The 20,423-nt window shown below is 44.3% G+C and overlaps 1 protein-coding gene across 2 annotated transcripts in view; it reads left to right on the top strand.

The window, feature by feature from the left end:
• The first annotated feature begins 20,056 nt into the window (after positions 1 to 20,056).
• Positions 20,057 to 20,423, top strand: part of PRDM11 (PR/SET domain 11) — an 85,559-nt gene continuing 85,192 nt past the window's right edge. For both annotated transcript variants that reach the window (XM_007123669.4, XM_055078752.1), the window contains exon 1: positions 20,057 to 20,126. The gene's annotated coding sequence lies outside the window, so the exon portion shown is untranslated. The remainder of the gene's footprint in view (positions 20,127 to 20,423) is intronic.

Below are 20,423 nucleotides of genomic sequence, written 5' to 3' on the forward strand. Positions count from 1 at the left end.
TCTGTATACTACAAGAAAGAAAAAGAAAATCACAGGTCAATATCTCTCTTAAATATAAATGTAAAAACCCTAAGTAAAATATTTGCAAATTAAATCTAGTGACATATAAAAGGGTACTATATCATGACCAAGTGGTGGTTATTCCAAGAATGCAAGGTTACCTTAACATTCTTTCAATGCAATTTACCACATTATCAGAATTAAAAAGAAAAATTATGTAATCATCCCAATAGATACAGAAATATTATTTGACAAAATTCAATACTTGTTCATAATAAGCTACCAGAAAAATAGAAATAGAAAGGAACTTCCTTACTCTAAACTAGTATATAGAAAAACACTCAGCTAACATCTTTTAATGGTGAAATGGTGAATGCTTTCCCCCGATATTAGGAACAAGACAAGGAAGACTACTATCACTACTTCTATTCAGCATTGTACTGAAGATCCTAGCCAGTGAAATAAGGTAAGAAAAAGAATTAAAAGGTATAAGATTGGAAAAGAAAAAGTAAAACTACCATTTTTCACCTATGACATAGGATGGTGTATGTCAAAAATTCAAAAGGATCTATGAACAGCCTATTAGAATTAATAAGCAAATTTGGAAAGGTTGTTTAAACAAGGTGAATTTTCATAAATTAATTATATCTCTACATAATATTTTAAAAATTGGAACTAGAACTTCAAAAACCACCATTAACAAGTGGATTTAAAAAGTCAAATGCTTGGGACTTCCCTGGTGGCGCAGTGGTTAAGAATCTGCCTGCCAGTGCAGGGGACACAGGTTCAAGCCCTGGTCCGGGAGGATCCCACATGCTGCGGAGCAGCTGGGCCCGTGTGCCACAGCTACTGAGCCTGCACTCTAGAGCCCATGAGCCACAACTGCAGAGCCCGTGTGTCACAACTACTGAAGCCCACATGCCTCCCACAACAAGGGAGGCCACCTCAATGAGAGGCCCATACACTGCAATGAAGAGTGGCCCCCGTTCACTCCAACTAGAGAAAGCCTGTGCACAGCAATGAAGACCCAGTGCAGCCAAAAATAAATAAGTAAATAAATTTATTTTAAAAAATCCAATGCTTAAGAATAAAAACAATGAAAAATTGCAAGACATCTACACTGAAATCATTGTTGAGAGAAATTAAATAAGACATAAAAATGAATTGACATTCCATATTTATTGATTGGAAGACTCATACTGTTTCTCTCCAAATACCAATATCTCTCCTGATTTATAGATTCAGTGCCATTTCAATAAAAATCCCAGAAGGAAATTGAAAATCTCACTCTAAAATATACATAGGAATACAGAGAAACTAGAATAGCCAAAATGGTCTTGAAGAAGAACAAAGTTGGAGGATTCACACCACTAGATATTAATACTTAAAATTTAAAGCTACAATGATTAAGAAGGTTATATGGTTTTGACACAATAAACAAATAGAAGAAGGAAGTAGGATAGAGTCAGCAATAGACCCACATTTATATGGTCAGTTGATTTTTGACAATGGGCCACTGCATTTCAGGGGGTAAAGGAGTCTTTTAAAATACATGTTGTAATGTTCTTACATCACTTGGCTATCCCTATGGGTAAAAATGAACCTTGATCCCTACCTCATACCATGCAAAATTAATTTGAAATGGATAATGGATGTAAATGTGGAAGACAAAACAATAAGTCTTTTAGATGAAAACATGGAAGAATATCTTTATGACCTGGGGATAGGTAAACAAATTCTTAAACAGAACTCAAAAAACATGAACCATAAAATAGACTTCATTAAAATTAAGAACTTCTGTTCATAAAAAGACAACAGGAGAGTGAAAAAGCAAGTTACCACATATTGGGAGAAGATATTCACAACACATATATCTGAAAAATAAATAAAACAAAGCCCAAAACCCCAATTAAACATTGGGCACAAAACTTAAGCACTTCACAAGAGAGAATATCCAAATGGCCAATAAACACATGAAAAGGTGCTCAACATCATTATTCATCAGGAAAAAGCCAATTAAAACCACAATGAGACACTACTACACATCCTCTAAACTGACTAAAAATAAAGCTTGACAATACTAAGTGTAGGCAGTTATGTGGAACACCTGGGACTCTCTCATACAGTATATTGTTTGGGGGAAAGTAAATTGATACGATTACTTTGGAGAACTCTTTGAAAATTTTGTATAAAGTTAAACATACACATACCCCATCATCAAGCAATTTGAATCCTAGGTAACTACCCAAGAGATATTAATATACACATGTCCATCAAAAATGTACAAAAATGTTTATAGCAGCTTTGTTCAAAATAGCCATGAATTGGACAAAAGTTAAATGTCCATCAGCAGTAAAATGGATCACTGGTATATTCCTACAAGGGAACACTACACAGCAATGAAAGTGACAAACTTCTGTATTCTAACAATATGGGTGAATCTCAGATATAATGATGATCAAAAGGAGTAGACATCAAAATCTACATACTATACAATTCCATTAACCTGCAGTTCAAAAACTGGCAAAACTTACTTGTGCTGATAGAATCTGAGTAGTGGTTGCCTCTAGGCGGGTATTGGCTGGGTGGATGCACCAAGGGGCCTTTGGGGCTGGAAATGTCCTATTTCTTGATTTGGGTGTTAGTTATATGGAGTTTACAATTTGTGAGCATTAAATATAATTTGTGCAATTTTCTGTATGTATGTTATACGTCAGTGAAAAATTAAAAAATAGAATGTTAATAAGGAAAGTTGATTACAATGGGGGGGAGAAATGGGCATACTCATACTTTGTTGGTATAATTATAAATCAATGCAAAGTTTTGGAGGGAAATTTAAGGAAAAACCTTAATATTAATATGCTATTTACCCAGTAATTTCACTCTAAGAAAATTATCCCTAAACCAGATAATTATGCAGAGATTTACGCACAAGGATGTCATCACACCATTATTTACCACGGTAAAAAAAGTAATAATTAACACTTAAATGTCTCACAACATATTGAATACAATGCAGCTATTAAAAATCCTAATATAGACCCAAAGTTACTGACTTGTGAAAATGTTCATGGTATATTGCTAAATGAAAAGAGCATGTTCAAAATAATACATGCAATATGATCCTATTTACAACAGTTAGATGCTTTCAGCTGCAAATAAAAAACATCCATCTAAAACTTGTTCCAACAATAAGGGCAATTTATTACCTCACATTACAATAGTCCAAAGATAAGGGTTGGCTAAATAAGTTGTTCAATGATGTTTCTAGGACCTGGGTTTCTTCCTGGGTGTCGGTTTTTATTCTCAGCGTAGTCCCTTCTTGCTTGCTAAATGGTTGCAGTAGCTTCCAGAATCTCCCCCTCAAAGAGCCAGGTTGAAGCAGAGAGAGGACCATCACCTCCTGTGGATCTCTTAGAGCAAGAGAAACACTTCCCCAAAGTCATCCCCCGGTATCTCACTAGCCAAAACTGTATCACATGTCCATGCCTAAACCAGTCACAGGAGAGGGATATGAGACCGTACTGTCATCTCTGACCAATCACAATTGGATTCCCTGGAGCTGTGCTATAGAAGGGTTGCTTCCCCTGAGCAGTGGCCACAAGGAGGTTGAACACCAATAAAATCAGAGCTTTGCCCCCAAGGAGGAATGAGTGGCAGTGGGAGAGATTGCACTGATAGGCAACCCACCCACAGCATCCCTCCTACCACATCCAAACCAAACTGGTATAAACCAAGCTCTGAACCTGACCATGAACCTTATCTCGGGGTGATAAGACTGTGGTTATCTTGTTTTAATGTTTTGCTCTTGGTTTTCTTCATTGAATATGTATTATTTTTGTAATTAAAGAGGAAAGTTCTGGGACTTCCCTGGTGGTTCAGTGGCTAAGACTCCGCACTCCCAATACAGGGGGCCCAGGTTCCGTCCCTGGTCAGGGAACTAGATCCCACACACATGTTGCAACTAAGAGTCCACATGCCACAAATAAAAGATACCGCATGCCACAACTAAAGATCCTGCATGCTGCAACTAAGACCCGGCACAGCCAAATAAATAAATATTTTTAAAAAAATAATAAAGAAGAAAGTTCTAAATGTTATATTTAAAACAATAATTTAAAAATGAAAATGACCTTGAGAATCACTAAGTACTTCCCTAGAACTTTGTAGATTGGAAAGATATGTTCCTAAAATGTAGAATGATTGTTTATGAAGCTACGGTCATTTTCTTTCTATTTCTATTTCGTTCTATTCCACAGTCCTCTCACAATCTGCTCCTGGGCTACTCAAAGTCTGACTTCAAAGTGATGCTGGAAGGGAAGGGACCTCTAAGAACATTGAGGTCAACCTCTTACAGGAAACTCAGAAAGAGAGCAACTTACCCAGGTAATCCAGCTAACTATGGGGAAACACCTAAATACAGCAATGGGTGCTATAGAAATCCTCTGATGTATACACCTCTCCATTCCTGAAGTCATCCAGGAGCAGCAAAGGCTGAGCTGGAGTCAGTTAGACACTAAAGGCTCAGTCATCTTGCTGGGGAGAGAGAGCAACAGGCTGTCTAAGAATGGGCCACACACTCCCCCAACCACCCCCAAATTAAAGGTAAAGTTGTCCCTGTAGTGTCACCTCTCTGCTGTACCTTTGACCTTGCCTTCTTCACTAGCTCCAGTCCCATGGGCTGGAAACATGCTCACATTTCTCCCATCCTTAAACAAACAAACAAACAACAAAAAAAACTTTAACTCTGCCCTTTCTCTCCATTGCTTTTCATCCAAATAGCTCAAAAAATTAATCTACAGTTCTTTTTCTCCAATTCCTCACATCACATTTTCTCCTCAATTCATTCTAATCTGCTATCCTCCCTAGCATACCACTGAAATTTCTTTTGTTAAGGACACCAGTAACCTGTCACCAAATCAGAGGACCTCCTCAAGTTCTTATCTTACTGGATGTCCCTGTTGCATTTAACCTTATTACTTACTTTCTCTTTCTGAATGCTCTGCTATCTCTTTTCTCAGGATATCTTGCTATCTTTGGTCCTCATACCTTTCTGTCCATAGCTTTTTCTTCATGGGTTGAGAGGTAGATAAAGATATATTCATGATGACATTGTTTGAACACCTGGATCCAGCCATGCCTGAAGCTCACCATGGATTTTTTTAGTTACATGAGCCAACATGTTTTTCTTTTTGATCGAACTAGCTTTAGTTGGGTTTCTGAGACTGGCCGATGGAGCTCAACACAGCATTGAAATCTCCTCCTTTGGTAACTCCTTCCCTTCTACCGGCACCTGCAGCACTAACTATAGTACTAACTAAATTCAGGTCCCCAAAGAGCACATAGCTGAGGCTATAAGTACAATTAACGAGGAGCCATCCAAGAACTGGCAATTTCTCAGATCCTCCATGCAAAGCAGTTGGCCTCAGCACACACCCCAATTCTAAAGTTTAATTTGGTGCAGACAGCATATTAAGTCGGATGTTAAGTCTTTGCCACCTGAGCACACCCACAACCACCAACATTAAGATCGGGGTGGGGGATCCCATCTCTTCAATAACTTGCAAAAATTCAATACATTATTGGCTTTGATAATTGTCAAATCATCTTTGAACTCCTAGAGTAAAATACGTCAAGTTAAGTAATTCCTTTAATATACTGCTGCATTCAAATTGCTCATATTATAGAGCAATTTGTGTGAGTGGGCTTTCTTAGTTTTGGAATCAGGTTTATGTTAGTGTCAATAACTTTTTGTTTCCACTTGCTTCTTTTTTGTTTGTTTGTTTGTTTGTTTTTTCGTGGTATGTGGGCCTCTCACTGTTGTAGCCTCTCCTGTTACGGAGCACAGGCTCCCGACGCGCAGGCTCAGCGGCCATGGCTCATGGGCCCAGCCGCTCTGCGGCATGTGGGATCTTCCCGGACCGGGGCACGAACCCGTGTTCCCTGCATCGGCAGGCGGACTCTCAACCACTGCGCCACCTGGGAAGCCCCACTTGCTTCTTTTTTGTAACAGCCTGAGATTATTTTATCAATGCAATATGCTCATGAATCTCAAAGGACATAGGAGTAGACATTTAAAGTTTTCTTCTGTTTGCTGCATTCACTCTACTTTAGCATGGGCCATTTGGTCTGATTATTCAATTTACTGATTCTTCTCACACATCCAGGGAGTTTTCACTGTCTGTTCCTATTTCTAAACAAAAGACTAGGGGCTTCCCTGGTGGTGCAGTGGTTAAGAATGTGCCTGCCAATGCAGAGAACACAGGTTCGAGCCCTGGTCCGGGAAGATCCCACATGCCACAGAGCAACTAAGCCCGTGCGCTACAACTACTGAGCTTGTGCTCTAGAGCCCGCAAGCCACAACTACTGAGCCCGTGTGCCACAACTATTGAAGCCTGCACACCTAGAGCCCATGCTCCACAACAAGACAAGCCACTGCAACGAGAAGCCAGCTCACCGCAACAAAGAGTAGTCCCCACTCGCCACAACTAGAGAAAGCCCGCGCACAGCAATGAAGACCCAATGCAGCCAAAAATAAATAAATAAATTAATTAAATAAACAAGGGCCTAGATTTATCACCATCAGTAGCTGATGTGAGCTCACTCAGCAGTTGTATATGTGGGTCATTGTTTGATTTCCTCATGGGCACCTTGCTTCTGAGGGTGGCCAGAGGTATAGGTGAGCTTGGGGTATAGGTGAGCTTCACCCCAGCTGTAGGGGACAAAGCCTGGCAGAGAAGTTTCCCTTCAGGGTGCCTGGGTTGGGAAGCAGATTGGCACCATGAAGGGAAACAAAACAGAGCAATAATTATGGCTATGTAATTATATAAGAGGATAATGTAGAAAAAATAAGTTCTAATTCTGACAGATACCAAAAAAAGGCATTGATAAAATTCGGGAGAGGCCACAACAGTGAGAGCCCTGCGTACTGAAAAAAAAAAAAAAAAAAAAAAAAAAAAAAAAAAAAATTCAATTTTCATTCCTATTGTAAACTACTAAAATAGGAATAGAAGGACATTTCCAAAATGTAAGAACGATACTATCAGAAACCTATAGGAAACATCATAAAAACAAGTGAAAACCTGACATCAGTAACAAAACAAAAATGCCTGCTGTCTCCATTCCTAATCACCCCTGTCTTGGAGCTAATGTGATAATATAAGAAAATGAACTAAGATTCGTAAGTATTTAAAAGGAAGAGCAAAATAATGATTTGCATGTGATATTCTATCAAAAAAAATTCAAGAGTATCAATTCAGAGCTATTATAAACAATATGTGATAGCTAGTCAGAATATAAATTTATAAAATCAGTATCTTTAGAAAATAAATGTAATTGTGAAGATCCTACCCACAATAGCAGCAAAAGCTATAAAATACCTTGAAATAAATCTAACAAGAAATATGTTAGGTCCATAAGAAGCATGCAGGGCACGTGGGTTCGTGCCCCGATCTGGGAAGATCCCACATGCCGCGGAGCGGCTGGGCCCGTGAGCCATGGCCACTGAGCCTGCGCGTCCGGAGCCTGTGCTCCGCAACGGGAAAGCGGGCTTCCCTGGTGGCGCAGTGGTTGAGAGTCCGCCTGCCGATGCAGGGCATGCGGGTTCGTGCCCCGGTCTGGGAAGATCCCACATGCCGCGGAGCGGCTGGGCCCGTGAGCCATGGCCACTGAGCCTGCGCGTCCGGAGCCTGTGCTCCGCAACGGGAGAGGTCACAACAGTGAGAGGCCCACGTACCGCAAAAAAAAAAAAAAAAAAATTAAGAAGCAAACTATAAAACTTCAGTGAAGATTGTAAAAGAAGACTTGAATACAATGGAGAGAGTACAATGGAGAAATGTACCTCATCCCTGAAGAAAGACAATATTGTGGAAATGTCAGTTCTTCTCAAATTATCCTATAAATTTAATGGCATTTCATCAAAATCCTTATGGCTTCCTCCCCCAAACCCATAATCCCACTCTAACCTTGGGAAAAACATCAGATAAACTATCATAGAGGGACATTCTACAAAATACCTGACCAATACTCCTCAAAACTGAGGACATCAAAAAGAAGAATAGTCTGAGAAACTTTCACAGGCAAGAGCAGCCCAGGGATATGTGATAATTAATGTAATGTGGTCTCCTAGATGAAATTCTGCAACAGAAAAACGACTTTAGGTAAAAAATAAGAAAATCTGAATAAACTGTGGGCTTTAGTTAATAATGATGTATCAGTATCGGTTCATGAATTGTAACCAATGTACCACACTAATGTAAGATGTCAGTAATAGGAGAAACTGGAATATATGGGAACTCTCTGTGATTTCTTTGCAATTTTTCTGTAAATCTAAAACTTAAAAAAAAAATAAAGTCTATTTTCTAAAAAAATCCCAATGGGATATTTTTGACGGGGTAAGGGGGGGTGTGGAAAGAAGGGGAAACTTTTGACTTTATTCTAAATTTTACCTGGAATGATAACTGGATGATAACAGGACAAAATTTTCCTTTTAAGATTAAAGGGTGCCTACAAAGTTAAGGTGAAGTGAAGCGGTTTCCATTTCCTCTCTTCTTGAAGATCGGCCTCAAACAAGAAGAATAAAAAATGCAACACAGAATCCATCTTGGATGAGAGGATGAAGCATCGGAAACCTAAGATCACGATGTGAGCAGATGTGAGGCAGCTGGAGGAAGAGATGCAGAACCGGAGAAGCAAGAGTGCCCAGTGGGGGCCATGGGAAAGGAGGAAGCCAATTTGTTCACCACCGGAAAGGCTCAGGAATAGGAGGGACCAGGTCCCTAAGAAGGTTGAGGTGAAGCCTGTGGCTGAAAATCCAGGGATCTTTTTTCAAAACCTTATACAAGATGCAGTGAGACCCCAAGATTGCCCATCTCAACCACACCCATGGCAGCCAAGGGGCTATCCTTCTCCTGTCCCTGCAGACCACCTGAGATTCCTTTTCTAAAGAAATGGACACAGAAAGTCTAACTTGGTTTCAGCATGCACTGAAGAAGGTAGGAAAGTGCTGAACAGAAAACAGATGAGTAAGGAGACATCTGAGACCTCCAGCTTCCTCCCCACTCAGGTCCAAAACTAGAGGTCCCTCTGATCTGGCATCACTTTGACGTCAGCCCAGGACTAGACTTACTGGCCCCAACTCCAGCCCCTGTCCCCTGCACACACACCCATTGGTAGGAGGGTGGAGGATCATTCTTTGTAAATGAAGGGAAGACCTGTGCCACCAGGGGAATCAGCCAGCTTCAGCCCCCAGTAAGCTCTGTCCACAAATCCCACCCTCCCAGACACACAGAGCCTACGTGGTGCCTCACTTTCAAATATGAAAAGGCAGTCAAGGATACTGGACATTTGAAGACATCTCCAACATGAAAGAGAATAAATAGGGGAGAAAGAAATTGAAGGAAGCAGATAATACACAGAATAGGGGGTAAGAAGATATTCCTAGAGAAGTGAAAACATTGTATCCATTAAAAATAAAAGAAGCTATAAGAAAAACAGAGAACAAGAAATCTTGTTTCTTGATGGAAATTTAAACTATGAGAGCTGAAATTCTTTTTTAAATTAATTTATTTTGACTGCATTAGGTCTTCGTTGCTTCGCGCGGGCTCTCTCCAGATGCGGTGAGCGGGGGCCACTCCTCGCTGTGGTGCTCAGGCCTCTCACTGCGGTGGCTTCTCCCATTGTGGAGCATGGGCTCTAGGCACGCAGGCTTCAGTAGTTGTGGCACATGGGCTCAGTAGTTGTGGCACGCAGGCTCTATTGCACGGGCTCTATTGCGCAGGCTCAGTAGTTGTGGTGCACAGGCCCTGTTGCCCCGCGGCATGTGGGATCTTCCCAGACCAACGTGGTGCCTCACTTTCAAATATGAAAAGGCAGTCAAGGATACTGGACATTTGAAGACATCTCCAACATGAAAGAGAATAAATAGGGGAGAAAGAAATTGAAGGAAGCAGATAATACACAGAATAGGGGGTAAGAAGATATTCCTAGAGAAGTGAAAACATTGTATCCATTAAAAATAAAAGAAGCTATAAGAAAAACAGAGAACAAGAAATCTTGTTTCTTGATGGAAATTTAAACTATGAGAGCTGAAATTCTTTTTTAAATTAATTTATTTTGACTGCATTAGGTCTTCGTTGCTTCGCGCGGGCTCTCTCCAGATGCGGTGAGCGGGGGCCACTCCTCGCTGTGGTGCTCAGGCCTCTCACTGCGGTGGCTTCTCCCATTGTGGAGCATGGGCTCTAGGCACGCAGGCTTCAGTAGTTGTGGCACATGGGCTCAGTAGTTGTGGCACGCAGGCTCTATTGCACGGGCTCTATTGCGCAGGCTCAGTAGTTGTGGTGCACAGGCCCTGTTGCCCCGCGGCATGTGGGATCTTCCCAGACCAGGGCTCAAACCCATGTCCCCTGCATTGGCAGGCAGATTCCCAACCACTGAGCCACCAGCGAAGCCCTGAGAGCTGAACGTTTTTAAGAAAAGAGTCTAAATATTGAAAGATAAGGTCATGGAAATCTCCCAGAAAGTACAATAAAAAATTGTGGTATATCAATGAAAGAAAATGCTACTCAATACTAAAAATGGACTAACTGCTGGTTTAAGCAACAACATGAATGAATCTCAAAACATGCTGAACAAAGTGTTGTAGAAAAAACAAAACAAAAAAACAAGAATATGTGACAGAGACTCCAGGGAGTTTCAAAGCCTATAGCCTACCTGACTCTTTTCAGAAAGGTTTCTGGTCCACTATACAAGAAAAAAAGTCTGTAGGGAAAAAAAGTTTCTGATAGATCATTTGAAAGGTCTGAGGATGTCAAAAATTGTAGTGAAAGGCATTCTATAGTGTTGGATCAAAATCTTAGATGTTAAAAAAAACTTAGCAAATGAAAAAAGATGTCTGTTATGAACCCTAGGAAAACCAAAAAGCTGTAATCAAGGAAATTTAATTACAGTGTGTCTTTGGCTTAGCAATTCGCAACATTCACATGGTCATTACAATGAACACACTGAGTAGGGACACACACCAACACTGAGATGTGACCAGGTTGAGTGTGGTAGTGGTGCGTGGGGCATCAGGGAAGAGGGAGTGTAAGTGAATGGAAGACTCAACTTCCACGTCAGAAAAATCAATGCATAATGTCTAAAACTGATTAATCAGAAGCTAGCAATGTAAACATACAATTTGGAATATGAAGGCAAATACCATCTAAGAGTTAAAATTTCTGCCTCTAGGAATTAGAACAAGTTAATTAAAATAAAAAGATAAGGCAAAGTGGGGGCTGTGCCCTGTCTAACCTTAAAATATACTGTAAAGCTATAGTAACCTGAACAGTTTGGTACTGTGCAAACAGACAAATGATCAATGATACATAATAGAGAGACAAGAAGTAGGCATGTGTATGATATGGAAATTTAACACAGGATACAGATAGCACTGCAAAACAATGAGAAATGGGTGAATTATACAATAATTGGTGTTAGGACAACTAGCTATTCACTAAGGAAAAAAGTAAAGTTAGATCCCTATGTTACACTCTGCACCAAAATAAATTCCAGGTGGATCAAATATATTTTTCAAAATATTAAACAAAAAAAAAATCTAAGAGCATGTTTTTATAATTATCTGAAGGAGAGGGTCTTTCTAACTCTGCCCACACAACCATAAAGGAAAAACAAAACATTTAAATTTCCATATAGCAAAAAAAAATCATAAATACATTTATGAAAAATTTATGAATTGAGAAAATAAATTGTGTTATAGATTTCAAAGACTTGTTAACCTTCATATGTAAACTACATTTATGAGTCAATAAAAAGATACAAGATCCCAAATTTAAAGTGGACAAAGGATGTGATAAGCAATTCACAAAAGAAGCACAAAGATTAATAAACACATGAAACTATGCTGATGTTGCTAACAATATCAGTTGAAATATTGATCTGAAACAGCAGTGAGACAGCTCACTTGCACATCAAATTACTGAAGATCAAGCAGATGGATGATGTTCAGCATAAGGGTTTAGAGAAACAAACAGGCTCACACAAAGCCAATGAGAACTGACATTGGTACAACCTTTCTGGAGGGCAATTTGGCAAAATGTTTCAGGATGTGAAGCTGGGCATACACTTTGACCCTGAAACTTCTGGAACTTATTCCAAAGGGATAATGAGAGAAGCCCACAAAATATACATCTAAGGGTGTCTACTTCAGTATTTTTATGATAGAAAAATATGAACTACAGATGTCCATTTGTTTACATGTCTTTATGTTGGTCTCCCTAGGGACCCTCTTAGCTCCATGTGGGAAGTGGCTCTTTCTGGTATGTGAGAGGCCTTCAATGAATGTTTTAGGATTGGATGGACAGATGGGTGAGTTGATGAAAGAGGGGGAAACAATGTTGGAGGTTGTTTGGAATCACCTAGTCTGTTGATTCCCATATTTCTTAATTTCATGCACTAATATCCATTCCAAAATAATTGAGGGAACTACTATATGTTTGTCAACTCTTTATTTTGCCCAGTAAGGTCACTGGGGAAAAATCCCCCACAAAATGACCTCCAACTTTCACATATGCTATTAACATCCATTCATAAAAGAACATTTAAACACCAAAATAAGAGAGACCACATCAACACTCTGACTAAAAGTTAATCCTTCAAGTTGAATGGATTTAGCTTTATAAAAACAATCTCCATTACTTTATGGTTTTCATCTTCTCGAGGACCAGGGAAAAGTTCTGTGACAGAGGTGGTTCCATGAACCAGCATGTGGAAATCGGTCCCTCATTTTACAGGTTGCGAGACTGAGGCTCTGAGCCGAGGTATGACCTGACTGGAGTCCCCCAGAGACCCAATAGTAGGGGGAGCACCAGAACCCACATCTCTTGATTCCTGGCCCGGAGCTCCATCTTCAAGACAGTACCCACCATCTAACAACGTGGCCACGCTATTCCTAGAATCAAGAATACTCCCCTGTGGTAGGGATTTCGGAGCTCACCAAAGCTAACATCTGATCTGGGCATAAATTATCTCGAAAACCCCCCTCCGCCCCACCACCCTGGCTTACATACCTCCACTAAAGCAAGTTCACCATTTGCAGCTACAGCCCCTTTTGTTGTTGGCTGGCGGGGGGCGCGGGGAGGGCTCCATTTCTTAGGCAGTTCTCTTTTTCCCTGGAGCTAAAATGGGTTTAAATGTGGTTCCACCCCACATCCCTGAACCTGCTCCCCTATCTGCATGAGGTCCTGCAGGTTTAGGAATGTGTGGCATTCAGGGGTCTTATCCTAGAGTTTCCTGGAAGTTGAAAGCAGCCTCTGTAATGCCTCAATCTTCATCCCTCCCTCCTTTCCAATCACTAAGGCACAAGAAGAAAAGAAAACGCGAGGAACATATTTTGTCTTTTGAATGATGATTGAATCCAACATTCCCAACCCAATTTACAGATAAGGAGACTGAGACTTAGAGCAGAGATCCGGGGCTAATTGAGGTCCCCTGAAATGGAGGGAGTTGCCCACACTCTCATGTTTGGAAGCAGAGCTCCAACAACTAGCACTCAGACCAATGTTTCCAACTTTGATTTTACCAGTCCACCAAGGAATGCCCTGTCTATGATGGAGAGCAGTTTGCAAGGCAAGCTCTACAGTTGGCACTCACCTGAGAGCTGGGGGTGTCTTTGGTCTACTGTCCTGGCTATATATATGGTTAAGAATTCTGGAGAATAGCTTTGTGATTGTCTACAAGTTACATAATTTCTTAGGTCGTAATGTTGCAAGCAATAGAAATTGCTCTGGTGATTCTGGTCATTAGCCTCCAAGGTGACCCCCAACGAGCCTTCCTCCTGGTATTCACACCCTTGTGTAGTCCCCCCAACACTGTACCAGGGTTGGTCTGTGTAGTCAATAGAATGCGGCAGAAGGGATAGTATGCCACTCTGAGATTAGGTTATAAAAGACTACGGTTTTCTTCTCCCTCCCTCTCTCTCTCTCTCTCTCTCTGTCTCTCTCTCTCTGATCATTCATTCCACGGGAGACCAGCTGCCATACCACAAACAGTCCTACTGACATACCCACTTCAAGAATCTAAGCCCTCTTTCCAACAGCCACAGGAATAGGGTGACCAACTCACCCTGGTTTGCCTGGAGCCAACCTGGTTTTAAAGCTGAAATTCCCATGTCCTGGGAATCCCCCGTCAGTCCCAGGCAAATGGATCATTGGTTGTCTGACATGTGAGGGAGTTTGGAAGTGGATTCACCAGCCCCTGGCAAGCCTTCAGATGACTGCAGCCCCAGCTGACAACTTGACTGTAACCTCATGAGAGATTCTGATCCAGAACCACCCAGGTAAGCTGCTCCCAGGATTCCTGATTCTCAGAAACTGGGAGAGAATAGATGTTTATTGTCTTTAGCTGCTAAGTTTTGGGGTCATTTGTTATGTAGCAATTGATAACTAGTACATTGATTTGAGCAGAAGAGGAACATGTTGAAAGGAGTTCAGGTAGCTCATGACCCTCTGGAAGTTTGGAGAACCAAGTGTGGGGTGCACAGAAGCAGAGCCATAGCCAATATCATGCCACAGAACCAATGCAGTGAGGACACTGCCCAATACTGCCCAACAGGTACTATAGCTTGTACCACAAGCCCTGCAGCTCTGCTGGATCCAGCTACAGGCACTCCTGCCCCCTGAGAACTGACTGTACTGCACCCCTACTCTCACCAGAAAGGACTGTCTATGGTTCATGCCTCTACGTGTCACTAGCTTCCAATACAAAGGTGGGGGAACTCATCCAATTGGCTGAGTCTCCACCATGTATCTGTGCCTTACCTTTGAGCTACTATAACAGAGTACCACCGACTGGCAGCTTATAAAAAACAGAAAATTATTTCTCATGGTTCTGGAGGCTGGAAGTCCAAGATCAAGATGCCAGCAGATTGTGTCTGGAGGCAACCAATTTTCTGGTTCATGGACAGCTATCTTCTCTCAGTGTCCTTCTATGGTGGGAGGGTTGAGGGAGCTCTCTGGAGTCTCTTTGGTAAGGGCACTAATCTCATTCATGAGGGCCCCACCTTCATGACCATTGCACCTCCCAAAGGCCTCATCCAAATATTATCATGCTGGGGATTAGGTTTCAACACATGAATTTGGTGGGGGCGGTGCAGGGGTGGACACAAACATTCAGTCTATAGAACTGGGAAAGGGAATTTTTGATGTTTTCAGATTCTCTAGTGGGCATGGGGGAGGGCACACCCTGCTTCTCCCCAAGGCTTGGAAGGTGGGAATTTCTCCAGTCACTGGAAGGGAAGTCAGTTGCTGGGCAGCCAGAAAAAAGACAAGTCCACATCAACCTCATAATGGGGTGGGGGGTGTGGGGTGTGATAGTTAAATAAGATGGTTTGTGAACATACCTACCCACTTACCTGCCACTAGGTCAATGTTATAGCCACATGGCAGCCAAGGTTGTGTGAAAACATAAGTCAGGCCCTGAGTCTCCCCAGCTGTAAAGCATCAGTGGCTTCCACTGATGTTCAAATAAAACCAAACCAAGAAAAGGCATGGCCAAGATTCAATCCCTTCTCCTTCTCGTCTCCTTCCCTGTCTCCCCTTCCATACTATACTCTGCACCCTGGCCATGGGCCACCCCATACAACAAGCCTTGCTAGCTCCTGCTTCAGGGCCTTTGCACGGGCTGTGTCCCCTGCTGAGGGGACTCAACTACTCCACTGCAGGAGAGGCTGACTCCTTTCCATTGATCAAGACTCCCATGAAATGGCACCTCCTCAGAGAGGCCTTCCCTGTCCTAGGTTCTGAAGTTGCTCCTTTACCCCCAACCTCCATCCTAATCACCTCACCTTGCTGGGCACGTGGTAAGCAGCCCATAAGTGGCTTCTTTAGAAAAGAGGAGGCTGTTCCCTGCCAAACCTCAACAGGAGGGACGAATGGGGGATATCTTGGGGGGGATGGGGAGGGGATAGTGGTTTATGCTTTCTGGGGAGTTGCCAGGAGAGAGGCAAGCTGCTTGTCAGTAGAACCAAAAAATAGCCATGATGATCTGATGCAGGGCATTTGATCTTAGTCGTCGTCAGCAGCTGAGTGAGGAATCCCTTGGTCTTAAGCCAGTCCCTCCTTCCTTCCAAGAGAGGAATCCCTCAGCTGTTGGGCGAGTGGACAAGACCAGAACAGAACCGTGCCTGGCTTAACACAAGGCCTATGGAATCCAGATCCCTTCAGCAACTCTTCCAAATGTGGATTTATTTTAAATATTTATTTCTTGCCATTAAAAAGGGGGGCATCTTTAATAAATGGCAGAGAAAACAAAGCTGAGTCAGTAGGATTAGAAGTGGGAAAGGAGGAATGAAGAGGAAGCAACTGCCAAAGTTGTTGGGAATGGGGGTAGAATTTGGCTCTGAGCTTCCTGGCAGCCTGTGTAAAAAGGGAAACCTGATCAGTTACGGCGCTCTTCTTATTAGCAAGGGAGATGTTTGCCAGTTCCTCAGGGGAAATGCAGTTGGTTTTTAGTTTGTTTTTTCCACGCATTAAATCCTGAATGAAATTTCTCCCTCCAGGCTTTCGGAAGGGTCATTAATTGATGCAATAAACACTTGTCCTTGTTTTACAGCAAATGTGGAAGTGATCTGGGGGGCATTTAATTTGCAGCTCATTGTATGTATGTTTTACCTGGGTGTCATTATTATTGGTAGGTGAGAAAGGCCTCATATTGACTTTTCCTTCCAAAGAGCTGAGCTTTATTCACCTAGAGCATCTAAATATCCTCAAAGGGACCTGCAAGTGACTGGGATTGTTGACACATTTTTTTGTAGGGCGCGGTCATGAAGTACCTGACCTCCCATCACAAAGCTCTGGTCAGCTCCTATTGTGTGATATGCCCACGGGAGAAACCAGGGGGATATATTTTACAAACCTTTAGGCTGAAAAGTTGCATTATGGAGAAGGACGATAAACCAGAAACATCCAAGAGTGGAAGGCATTGAACGATGGAGTCAGGCAGATGTAGAGTTGAATCTTATCCTACCTCTAACTAGCTGTGTGGCCTCAGGCAAGTTTCTTAACCTCTCTGAGCATGGTTTCCCTGTCTGTAAAAATAGTGGTGATGAGGTCTGCCTTGGATTATTGAGAGAGTCAAATGGTAAGGTCCCTGAAAGTGTGTGTCATGTGCTCTATTCACGTCAATCCCCTTTGTACCACTCCTCCCCCCAGCCAACTTGCTCTCAGAGAATTTGAGTGGAGCTCACACTCCCATCCCTACTTCTGTGTTTTAGGCCCAACTCAGCCCACAGAGGGCAGCTGAGGCACGGCCTCACAAGACCTGCCTTGTCCAGACCACTTGTCTATGGTGATTACCTTCAGGCCCTGGGGCCAGCTGCTGCCCACTGACCCAGAGCACCTGTGCCAGCCCTTGGCTGCCTTGGGCTCCCAGCAACGCTCCCAGCCTTGTTCCAGAATCCCTCCTGCACTCTGGTCTTGATTATGTGGTTACAGGGCAGCTTCTTGAGGGCAGAATGTAGGACCCCTGCTCCAAACTCTTTGTGTCACACAGGAAGAAGCTGGAGCCCAGATAGGCAGAGTCACGTGCCCCAGGTTGCACGGCATGGAGTGGCAGGCTAGACCTCAGACCTGGGTCTCTGAACCATGCAGTGTCTCTGTGCTCCCCCAGTGTGATGCCTGAAGATTCCCGGCCTGCAATGCCTGAGGACCAGCCCCACTCCAGAGTTGCTGCCTGAAGGCCGATTGTTCCTGGCAAAGAGAAGCTAGACCAGGCCAAATGGATGGCGAGATTTAAACAGAAAACCAGCACCACATGGAAAAATTCCCTCTTTGCCTCACTCACCAGCTTCTACTCTTAAAGATCTTTTCGCTTTTTGGAGGCTGTGAGCATGTTCTGTCTTTATCCACTTGGCTTTCTGGCCTCATCTCTGGTTCCTCTGCCCCACCCACTCTCTACTCCGTTCACACCTGGCCACATGTCACACCCCCTGGCCACTTTGAGACCTCCATGTCTTTGCCAGTGCTCTTTGCCTTCCTGGAGTGCCATCCTACCACTGGTGGAAATTGCAAACCCCCTCTTAGGGCCCACCTCTGACATCACTTCCTTGGTGACTACTACTCCTCAAAAGGAACAAATGGCTCCCTCCTCAGTGTCCTTTCCCCTCCCTGCCCAAGCACCTGGCCTCCAGTATAAAGCTTAGCACAGTCGGGTGTGCATTAATTATTGAATCAATTTGAGTTAGCCATGAGTTCCTCCATCTCCTGGCCAGACCAAGACCTCCTGGAAGGACCAGATCTAACTAATCTTGGTACTCCCCAGTACCCAATACTCTGCCTGGCACGGAACAGACAGACACTAGGAAACTTTTATATTGAGTCATATAATTATGGTGTTAATTACTGTTACTTGAACATCTACTGTGAGCAATCCGGTGCTACGCTCCTTAAGTACTCTCATGGCTCCTCACACAGAGCCAGCAGCCTGGGTTACTGGTGTGCCCCACTTTGCAGGTAAGGAAACTGAGACTCAGTTACTTACTCAAGATCACACAGCAAGCAAGAGATGGGGGATTCCAAGAAGCTGTGTTTGTGATGCCAAAGTCAAGGGAAACAAATGAAGTGGTGCATGAAGTGCTTCCGCCCGCAAGCCCCAACATCCAGACTCCAGGAGCTAGGAGCATGTCCTGGGGTCTGACCATGGACGCCATCTTGGGCCGAGGGTCCCAGCCAGCAAAGAAATTGACAGGGAACTCCATCCCCGAGAGGAGGTACCCACTGGAGGCCTCCTGTGCGAGGCCTTTCAGGGCTTCCACGGATGTCTGGGGGGCGCCCCGCCGGGGTCCTGGGGTCGAGTTCCTCCCGGATAATTTCTACTGGAGGTTACGCCCCGGTTTTAGAGCCAGAGCAGCGCAGCCTCCCCTGACAGGAGACATCTCGCACTTCGGCCACTCGCCCGCCTTGCAGACAACAACGCCAGAAGAAAACGGTTATTTGGGGAATGGTTGTCTCGGTTACGCCATCCCGCGGTATCCTCTGCTCCATCCTAACCCGTCGGTTTTCTAAGCGCAGGAGAAAAGATTTTCAAGCTTTTAAACACTGTCTTTATGAAAATTCCGCCCCATCTTTTCCTTGCTACCTTGTTACTCTGCGATGTTAAATCCCATTTCACAGATGGAGAAATTGAGGAACCGAGCAGGCGAGCGCGGTTTAAACATCTTTTCCAAGGCAGCCAGGGATCAGCCCGTCGGGTTCTCAGAATCTCAATCCCGGTGATAAATTTCGATTTGAAGAACACGTGCGGCTCGCGACTTTAAAACCGCAGCCCCACGTAAATAACATTTTAAACGAACCCGCCCCCCAAAGACCCTTTCCCTCAGCTTTCAGCGGGATGCCCCTGTTTTACAACTTTAGTTTGAATCTCCAAACAGCTGGGCATTCAAAGGGTTAAACGGGATCAGGAGGGGGCCAGCTGCGGGCGGCGGAGCCAAGAAAGGGTTAAAAATATCAACGCATTTATTCCCCAGACTGGTTCAAAAGGGGCAGCAATAGGATCGGGGAGCCAGGGAGCACCCCCCAAGGAATGACTTTTTTAAATTCTAGAACTTTTAATTCCGACCAAAAAAAAAAAGTGTCCCAGCTCGAAAGTTCTTTTAACCTTTTCTTTTTTCATTTATTATTTTTTTTTCTCGATTTCTCCGCGGGCTGGTTTATAAAAGTCGCCCTCTCCTTTTGGGTTCGAGAAGCCAGGTTCCCCCCTCCGGGCAGGGCGCGGGCCGAAGGGGCCCCGGGAGTTTTCTCCGGGGCCGGGTTGGGACGCGGCTGGTGAGTCCCAGCTCCGGCCCCTGAATTGGGGGGTCCGCGTCTGCCCCAAACGCCGCTTTCTTCCGTTTTCCATGTCATTTCCTGTACTAATAAGATGGTGGTCAAAGCAGGGGAGGAGAGCAGCAGCGAGTCGCCGCCGCCGCCGCGCCGAGGCTGGCGCTGAAACTTTGCCTCGCCGGGGACCAGCGCGCCCGCAGCGCGGCCGCTCCCGCCGCGGGGGCCGCCAGCCCGGGCCGCGCCGCCTCCGCCGAGCCGCCCGCCGGGCCGCCCGCGCCGCTCGGGCCCCGCGGCTGCCGCAGCATTCCCGGGAAGGTGAGTCAGCCCCGGTAGCCAATGTGGCCATTGAAAATGGCTTCGGAAAGCGCTCGGCAGTTTGCCAAAGCGCGCGGGGGCCGCCGGTGCAGGGGCTGCGAGCGGCCTCGGGGGTGGCGGGCGGCCGGGGGAGTCATCGCGGGCAGTGCGGGGGGCCCGGGCGGCGCGGGCGCGGACCGGGGGGGCGGCTCACCCCGGCCCCGAGGTGGGTTAACCCTCGGCAGGTAGCTGCTGCCGCTGCCGCTGCCGCTGCCGCCGCCGCCGCCGCTGCCGCCGCCGCCGTGGGATTCGGGGGCC

The sequence above is a fragment of the Physeter macrocephalus genome, chromosome 16 (assembly GCF_002837175.3).
Source record: "Physeter macrocephalus isolate SW-GA chromosome 16, ASM283717v5, whole genome shotgun sequence".
NCBI lineage: Eukaryota > Metazoa > Chordata > Mammalia > Artiodactyla > Physeteridae > Physeter > Physeter macrocephalus.